At 35.7% G+C, this 7,102-nt stretch overlaps 1 pseudogene; it reads left to right on the top strand.

The window, feature by feature from the left end:
- The first annotated feature begins 3,421 nt into the window (after positions 1–3,421).
- Positions 3,422–5,707, top strand: Tpx2-ps1 (TPX2, microtubule nucleation factor, pseudogene 1; annotated as a pseudogene).
- Positions 5,708–7,102: the final 1,395 nt, after the last annotated feature.

The raw sequence follows: 7,102 nt of genomic DNA, 5'->3' as shown, positions 1-7,102 counted from the left end.
ACAGTACTAACAATCACATGTTGCAAATTACTTCTTTTCCTTTGGCTATTCTTCCATATCTTTTCCTAGTAACTAGTATTTCCCAAAGAACAAGTTAATTAAAAAAATTCTCATGTCCTAACGATGAGAGAAAATGTAGATTTGAATATATTGCATTGTTTGGAATATTTGTAGGGTATGTGTCATAGTAATTCATTGGTTAAACACAAACATGTATTGGAAAAGGTGAAAGCATCAATTTGACAGATATAAGACATGATGGAGTAGCCTAAAGAATCTAGTGAATTTCACAAGACAAACCAAATTCCATAATTACTTCCAGAAAGTAGTCTTACTGATAATATTGCATGATTTTAATAAGGTTAATAAATCACAAAGAAATTTAGGCTTATTCTTTTCAATTGCCAACTACTGGTTTGTAAGCATTCTGTATATATGATATTAAGGACTGAGTGTAATAATGTAGTAGTCAATCTGTGAATGCAATAACTTTTAGTAGTAGAAAATTAAGTAAGGATCAGTGATGATCCAAAATTGTAGAGTATCCACAAATTCACTGCCATCATAAGAAAAATAATCATTTATCTGTGAAGTTAGGGCAGAAGTACTGATTATGTCTGTTAATAAAATCAAGTGCAATGAGAGATCAAGTATGCATTGATGTCTAGAATTATTTTAGTTATATATTATACCCTTTGGTGAAAAAAGTATGGCCCCTTGGGACTCAGACTTGGTTACAAATGCATTTAAACTCAGTATTCTACAGGTGAAAACAGGTTGAGGCCAGTCCAACCTACTTACCAAGTTATAGGACTGAAAGAGCTGTATAGTGATTTCATGTCTCACAAAACGAAAAAAAAAATGCCCCTGTTGGTTTGGAGACAATATTCTCAATGGGACTAAAGTGGAGAATGCATGCTGCCTTTCTTCCTATGAAGTTTTTAGCATTTTTACAGAGTTTGATTCCCAGGACCCATGCTAGAGATTCACAACCACACAATAATCCAACTTGTAGAATATCTGACAACCTATTATGACCTCAGTGGGCACCTACACTCATGACCCTATTCAGACACATGAACAAACATATATATTTAGTTACAAATACAATAAAAAATATGCTGGTTTATCTGGGTTATAATTTTTGTCTTTTTCTTTATAGTAAGTTTTGAATTGGGTTAAAGATGGAAAATAAAAAGCATGTGATATCAAATTGATAACATTGTATCTGTTACTTTTTAGTTTCTGTCCTCAGTACTGAAAAGTACTCAAAATGCAGGGATATGCTTACACAGTTTCTATTTGACACAGCTTCCCACAGTAACAAAATCAGAGTTAAGATTTAACCCCCAGTGAATGTGACTGTTGGGGGGAGGGTGGTAATGGGGGGAGGATGGGGAGGGGAAGCCCATATAGAAGGGGAGGGGGAGGGGTTAGGGGGATGTTGGCCCGGAAACTGGGAAGGGGAATAATAATCAAAATGTAAATAAGAAATACTCAAGTTAATAAATATTAAAAAAAAGATTTCTCACCCCATTCTAGACACTTACTACATTCCATCAATAATTGCACATAACTTTATCTTTAATATTAGCATACATTTTACTATGTCTCAATGTGTCTCAACAAGTAGAATGTAAGCCCTATCATATTATATGACATCTAAAATAAACTATGAATCCTTTTCTCCCTGGTTCTCCCTTTTTCATGGCATTATATTCTTTGTTTATCATATGATGTGTTGTAAGGGAATTTATACCATATAGAGTATTCATGTAGTGATATAAGTCCAACTAGCTTCCCATATCAACGGCAAAACATGTCTATTAGCAATATATCTATATTTCTTTATGGTAAAATAATCCAATTATTTTTAATTACTCTTCATAATTATTGACATAGTTTATATTCATTATTTTTATCATTGCTGTGAAAGCAAAAGTGACATTTGACTTAAGGAAATAATTTATATTTCCACATTATACAGTCTACTATGACAGAAAATGTATAGCAACAGAAGCAGGAGGGGTTTATTAATGTGCAAAAGAGTCACGAAGAGAACAATGAATCATTGTATTCAGTTCATTTTCTCCTTTTTATTATTTGCAGAAATACAGTTCATGAATGGTGCTTATCAAAGGTAAGATATATCCTATCATCTTTTTAAGATAATATATGAATCCATCAACAATATGTGTAGATACTTGTCTCCAGTGCTGATTTATATCCTGTCAAGTTGACAAGTCATATTATCTGTCATTTGTATCAGGTCTTATTCTTAAACATTTTATGTGTTATTCTAAGACCAGTGCACTTTTATTGAATCGATATCAAAAGCATGGGAAGGATGCTCAAGAGTTGCATTAAACATAATCATATGGTTTAAATTGGATAGACTGAATTTACTAATGTTTGCTCTTATGAAAATGGAAGAAAATTCAAAATATGTGCATCTCTAAAGAAAAGCAGAGGGCATTTGACATCATTCGTGTGTCTTTTAGCTAAATAAGAGAATGTTAGTTGTGATTTTGATTTATATGTTTCAAATTACAGAAAAAAATACAATGTGAATGCATTAACTGAAAATTCTACAAATAATTAAATAATAACTTTTATATTTTGTGTGATGTTAATTAGATTTATGAAATCTTGTACTGCCCCAGTACATACATTTGATATGAGAATCATCTCTTTCAACAATACATATATTCTGTATAACATTGGTATCAGTATTGCAGTACATAGCTTTAAATAAATATTGTGTGTAGTGATAACCTCAAAGCAATGTGTTATAGTATTATCAATTTTATTTATGTATTTATCTTACTGTAAAATTTTAATGTTATGATTGTCAATTCTCATTTGACTTCTCTATATACAATATAATAGGCTTATGTATATGCCTATGCTTATGGAGAAATACTACATATATAATTAACTAGTAATGATGGAATGGTATGAATCAATCTTAAAAAGTATAGCACTGGATAAGTACATCTTTAAATAACAGATATAGCTACAAAGTGAAATGTCATTTGTTAAATAGCACTGTTGCTTGACTTGAAGAGAAAGTGTTTAGATATTTCATTTAGAAATTTTATTTTTGAAGGAGATATATAAATAACTTGTAGAAAATTTCAGAATAAGAAAAATGTGGACAGTTGAGTCCTGAAGCAGTCTTGAAACCCTGGACTCTTAGAGTTGGTGCAAGCTGAATCCCAGAAAGTAGCCTGAAGTTTTTCCAGGAGAAGTGTATGCCAGACTGCAAGAATTCAAAAGAGACTTGAGAACAGGATTGTGGCTGTGAGGTGATGTTGGAAGAAGTGAACTCCAGAGACAAATTAACTATAGGTCAAACAATCTATTGAGTAGAGTATTAGAAACCTGGAAAATGCTTGTTCTTCTGCACTTAGTGGTGGCAATGTCACAAGTCCCAATAGCTTACTCTTTTAATGCGCTCACCTACTTTATCAATTTTTTATCTTTGGATGCTGAAGAAGCTACTGAAAATATAGACCCATAGTTTGATAAGAAGGCCAACTTAGAGAACAAGTTTCTTTGACAGAGTGGAATACGAGAAACTTTTCAGAGGAAGACTTCCATGAGAAGGGCCAAATTTCAACACACCATGGAAGGCAGTTGACAATACTAACTACAAAGAAACAGAAATAAAAAATCTTCAGAAACAATCTATCCCATCAAATGTTTGTTCTTCCCTGAATGCTCAGAGAGCTGTATCAGGAAATACTCCCACTTAGCCTCAGAGAAGATCTGTTAGACTCTCTGCTCAGAAGGATTTGGAGCTAAAAGTAAAAACAAACAAACAAACAAATGAAAACAAAAAACATGTTGCCTCTGTTGAAACTGAATGCCAAGAGATGCACTGCTGGTTGTCTCCCCAGTAAAAGAATGAAAGGTTCTCATAGAAAGAAACCAGAGGAAGAAGAGGAAAACAGTGTTCTACCTTCTTCAGAAAGGATGAAAGAGAAATCTTGGAGAAAGCCAAGGGCAAACACACTGTCCCTGGTGTGCCAACTGCAAAGGAACAGGTTCTAAAGAGTACTGAAGAGCAGCAGTTAGAGAAAGTGCTGAGAAAGCAGGGAAAAAGTGGTGGAGATGCAGAAGAAGAACAAAGAGTTCAAGAAGCTCGCTCTGGCAAGGCCGGGGCAACCTGTGAAGAAATCCATGAGCCAGGTTGCCGAATCAGTTGACTTCCACTTCCTCACAAATCAGCAAATAAAACAACATCCCAAGAACCAGGAAGAGTATAAGGAAGTGAACTTCATATCTGAACTTTGAAAGCATCCTTACACTCTTGCCCAAGGGACCAGAGGATGTACTATCATTAAGCCTTTTAATCTGTCCAAAGGAAAGAAATGGACATTTGATGGAGCAGCTTCTACATATGTGCCAATTGCACAGCAGGTTGAAGTCTCCCATAAATTAATCCCTAATAGATACCATCTGAGGAACAAGAAGTACAAGAGCTTGTTACCCTCCAATGTGAGCAAGATTGCAAGAAATGACCAGACCCTCATACTGCAGACTAAATATCATTCAAGGGTTGTGACCTGAAAAAGGCAGCTGAGCAGGAGGTAGAGGAGCTTGGGAAACTGCAACAATACAAATTCAAAGTACTGGATCTTGATCCCAGAATTTTTTTATGTGGCCTATCTTGACCAAGAGATCACCTGTTAAGCCTCCTACTCAGCCTGTTGGTTTTGATTTGGAAATTGAGAAACCAATTCACGAGCAAGAGTCAAATAAATAAACAGAAGATGAACAACTTGAATTTCATCCCACACTTTTCCCTACTAAGGTCTTGGAAGATGTCGGGGGTGTTCCCGAAAAGAAGGTAATTCCACCATTGTCCCTAAGTCGCCTGTTTTTTTGCATTGAGGAACAAGATCCAAGTGCCTGTCAGAGAAGATGAGGAAAAGGGGAAAACAGTAGTGATAAGAGCACAACCTGTGCCACATTATCCTTTGCTTTGTTAGCCCCACATCCCAGAGGCACGAAATGTGAAGATGTGCCCTTTCTCCTTTGATACCCAGGACAAAGAATGCCAGTTGCAGAAGGAGAAAGAAAATAAAGGAAATGAAGAGAGGGGAGGTGACCAAATTCAAGCCACTTCCTGTGCCCCTTTTTAACACCATTTACCTGCCAGAGAGAAAGGTTAGGAATGTGACTCAAGTTGAGCCTTTCTCCCTGGGGACAGAAAAGAGAGGTGTCTACAAGGCTGATATATGGAAGCACCAGCTGGAAGAAGAAGAGAAACAGCAGAAGGAAGCAGCTTGCTTCAAGGCTCTTCCAAACATCTTCATCTTCCAAGAGTCCTTTGTTCCACAAAAAGAGAAAAATATTAGTTGTTGAGAACCCTTCTGGTTCTCTAGTTCAGGAACCTTTTCAGCTGTCCATCAAGGAGAGAGCCAAAGAGTGGTAGAAGCTGGAGAAGAAAATGGCTGAAATGGAGGCCTGGAAACTGCAGCAAGAAGAGGAACAGCAAACGCAGTAGCTAGCCAGGGTCTAGAAAGAACTGGTGCACAAGGCAAATTGAATACACGAGTACTCAGCAGTGGAGGTGAAATCCAGTGAGCTTCATCTGATTGTGCTGACAGTGCCAGTGTCTCCTAAGTTCTCTACTCTACAACACAAGCATGGAGAAGACATTTTAAGACTCACCAACCGAGCATGGAAACGTACCTGACAAGTATGGATGCCAAGGACTTTGAAGATCACATTACACAGAATCTTTGAAACTAATAAGACACTACTCATTTAAACTTTAATCAGACTTCTTGTAGTTATTTCTTTCAGACATTAGTTGGCCCTTTTCATTTGGTCTTAACTCTGGCCAAAAGTTCAAGTATTCATTTTGGCATAGTCTACTTTTCACCTAATCTTCCCCTACTCCTCCTTTATATATGTATCTTAAGCATAAAATAAAGGCAGTCAAGTCCTGGGGAAATAAAAAGAAAAATATGGGGGTATGACTTCATATGTTTATGAATTGGCAAGTTGTTAAGAGATTGGTACATAATCTTCTTGTTTTAAGTGTAGTGTTTCAGTATGCAGGCAATTTTACCATTGAAATTAGTCAGTTCACATGCATTTTAAATGACTCAAAACTGGAATGTAGTAGAAGTAATGTAAAATGGCACATAACTAAACATAGAGTACTAATATGTCATAATATTCTTTTTTCAAATATTACAAAAGGAGCGACCATGTGATCTCTGAAATTTGAAAGAAATAGTCTTATAAATTTTCATGCTACAACTTTGAAGTTCTTGATTTGTTGTTTTATGTGACAAATATGAAATATAAAGCTTACTCAAACTCAGGTTATAAATAGCACAGTTAATTTATCAGTATCAGTATTATTTTATGTGACTGTGGACATTTGACAGGAATATGAACATCTCTAGATTTCTTCTGGCATTTCCAATTATTTGTACATGTATAAACTTGTGGTATCTGGATGATATTATATATAAGAGGAAATATGTCATAGTTGTTATGTAGATTTTTATTTTGATTGCATAATTTAATTCTTATTTCAAACCCATAAAATGACTGATGACCTACCTTACTCCACTTTTTTTCTCACAGCACTTAAAATTTATTTAGGATATCAATATACCAAGATAAAGACATCTAATTTCTCATACTGCTTTTTAAATTTTTATCTTCTTTTTGATATTTTCTTTATTTACAATTCAAATGTTATTACCTTTCTTGGTTTCCCCTCCAAAAACTACCTATCAAATCCCCCTCCCCCTGCTTCTATGAGGATATTGCCTACCAACCACTCCCTTCTTCCCTCTTCCCCACTCTAGGATTTCCCTACACTTTAGCATCAAGCCTTCATAGGACCAATGGCCTTGCCTCCTATTGATGTCCAACAAGGCCATCCTCTGCTACATAGGAGACTAGAGCCATGTATACTCTTTTGTTGGTGGTTTAGTCCCTGGGAGCTCAGGGATGTCTGATTGATTGATATTGTTGTCCTTCCTATGGGGTTGCAAACACCCTCAGCTCCATTAATCCTTTCTATAGTTCCTCCATTGGACACCCAGTTCTCAGTCCAATGGTTGGCTAT

This window comes from Rattus norvegicus, chromosome X, assembly GCF_021556685.1.
Source record: "Rattus norvegicus strain SHRSP/BbbUtx chromosome X, alternate assembly SHRSP_T2T, whole genome shotgun sequence".
In the NCBI taxonomy this organism is placed as follows: Eukaryota; Metazoa; Chordata; class Mammalia; order Rodentia; family Muridae; genus Rattus; species Rattus norvegicus.
The sequence above is the reverse complement of the archived record's forward strand: the minus strand, read 5'-3'. Positions and strand labels throughout refer to the sequence as shown.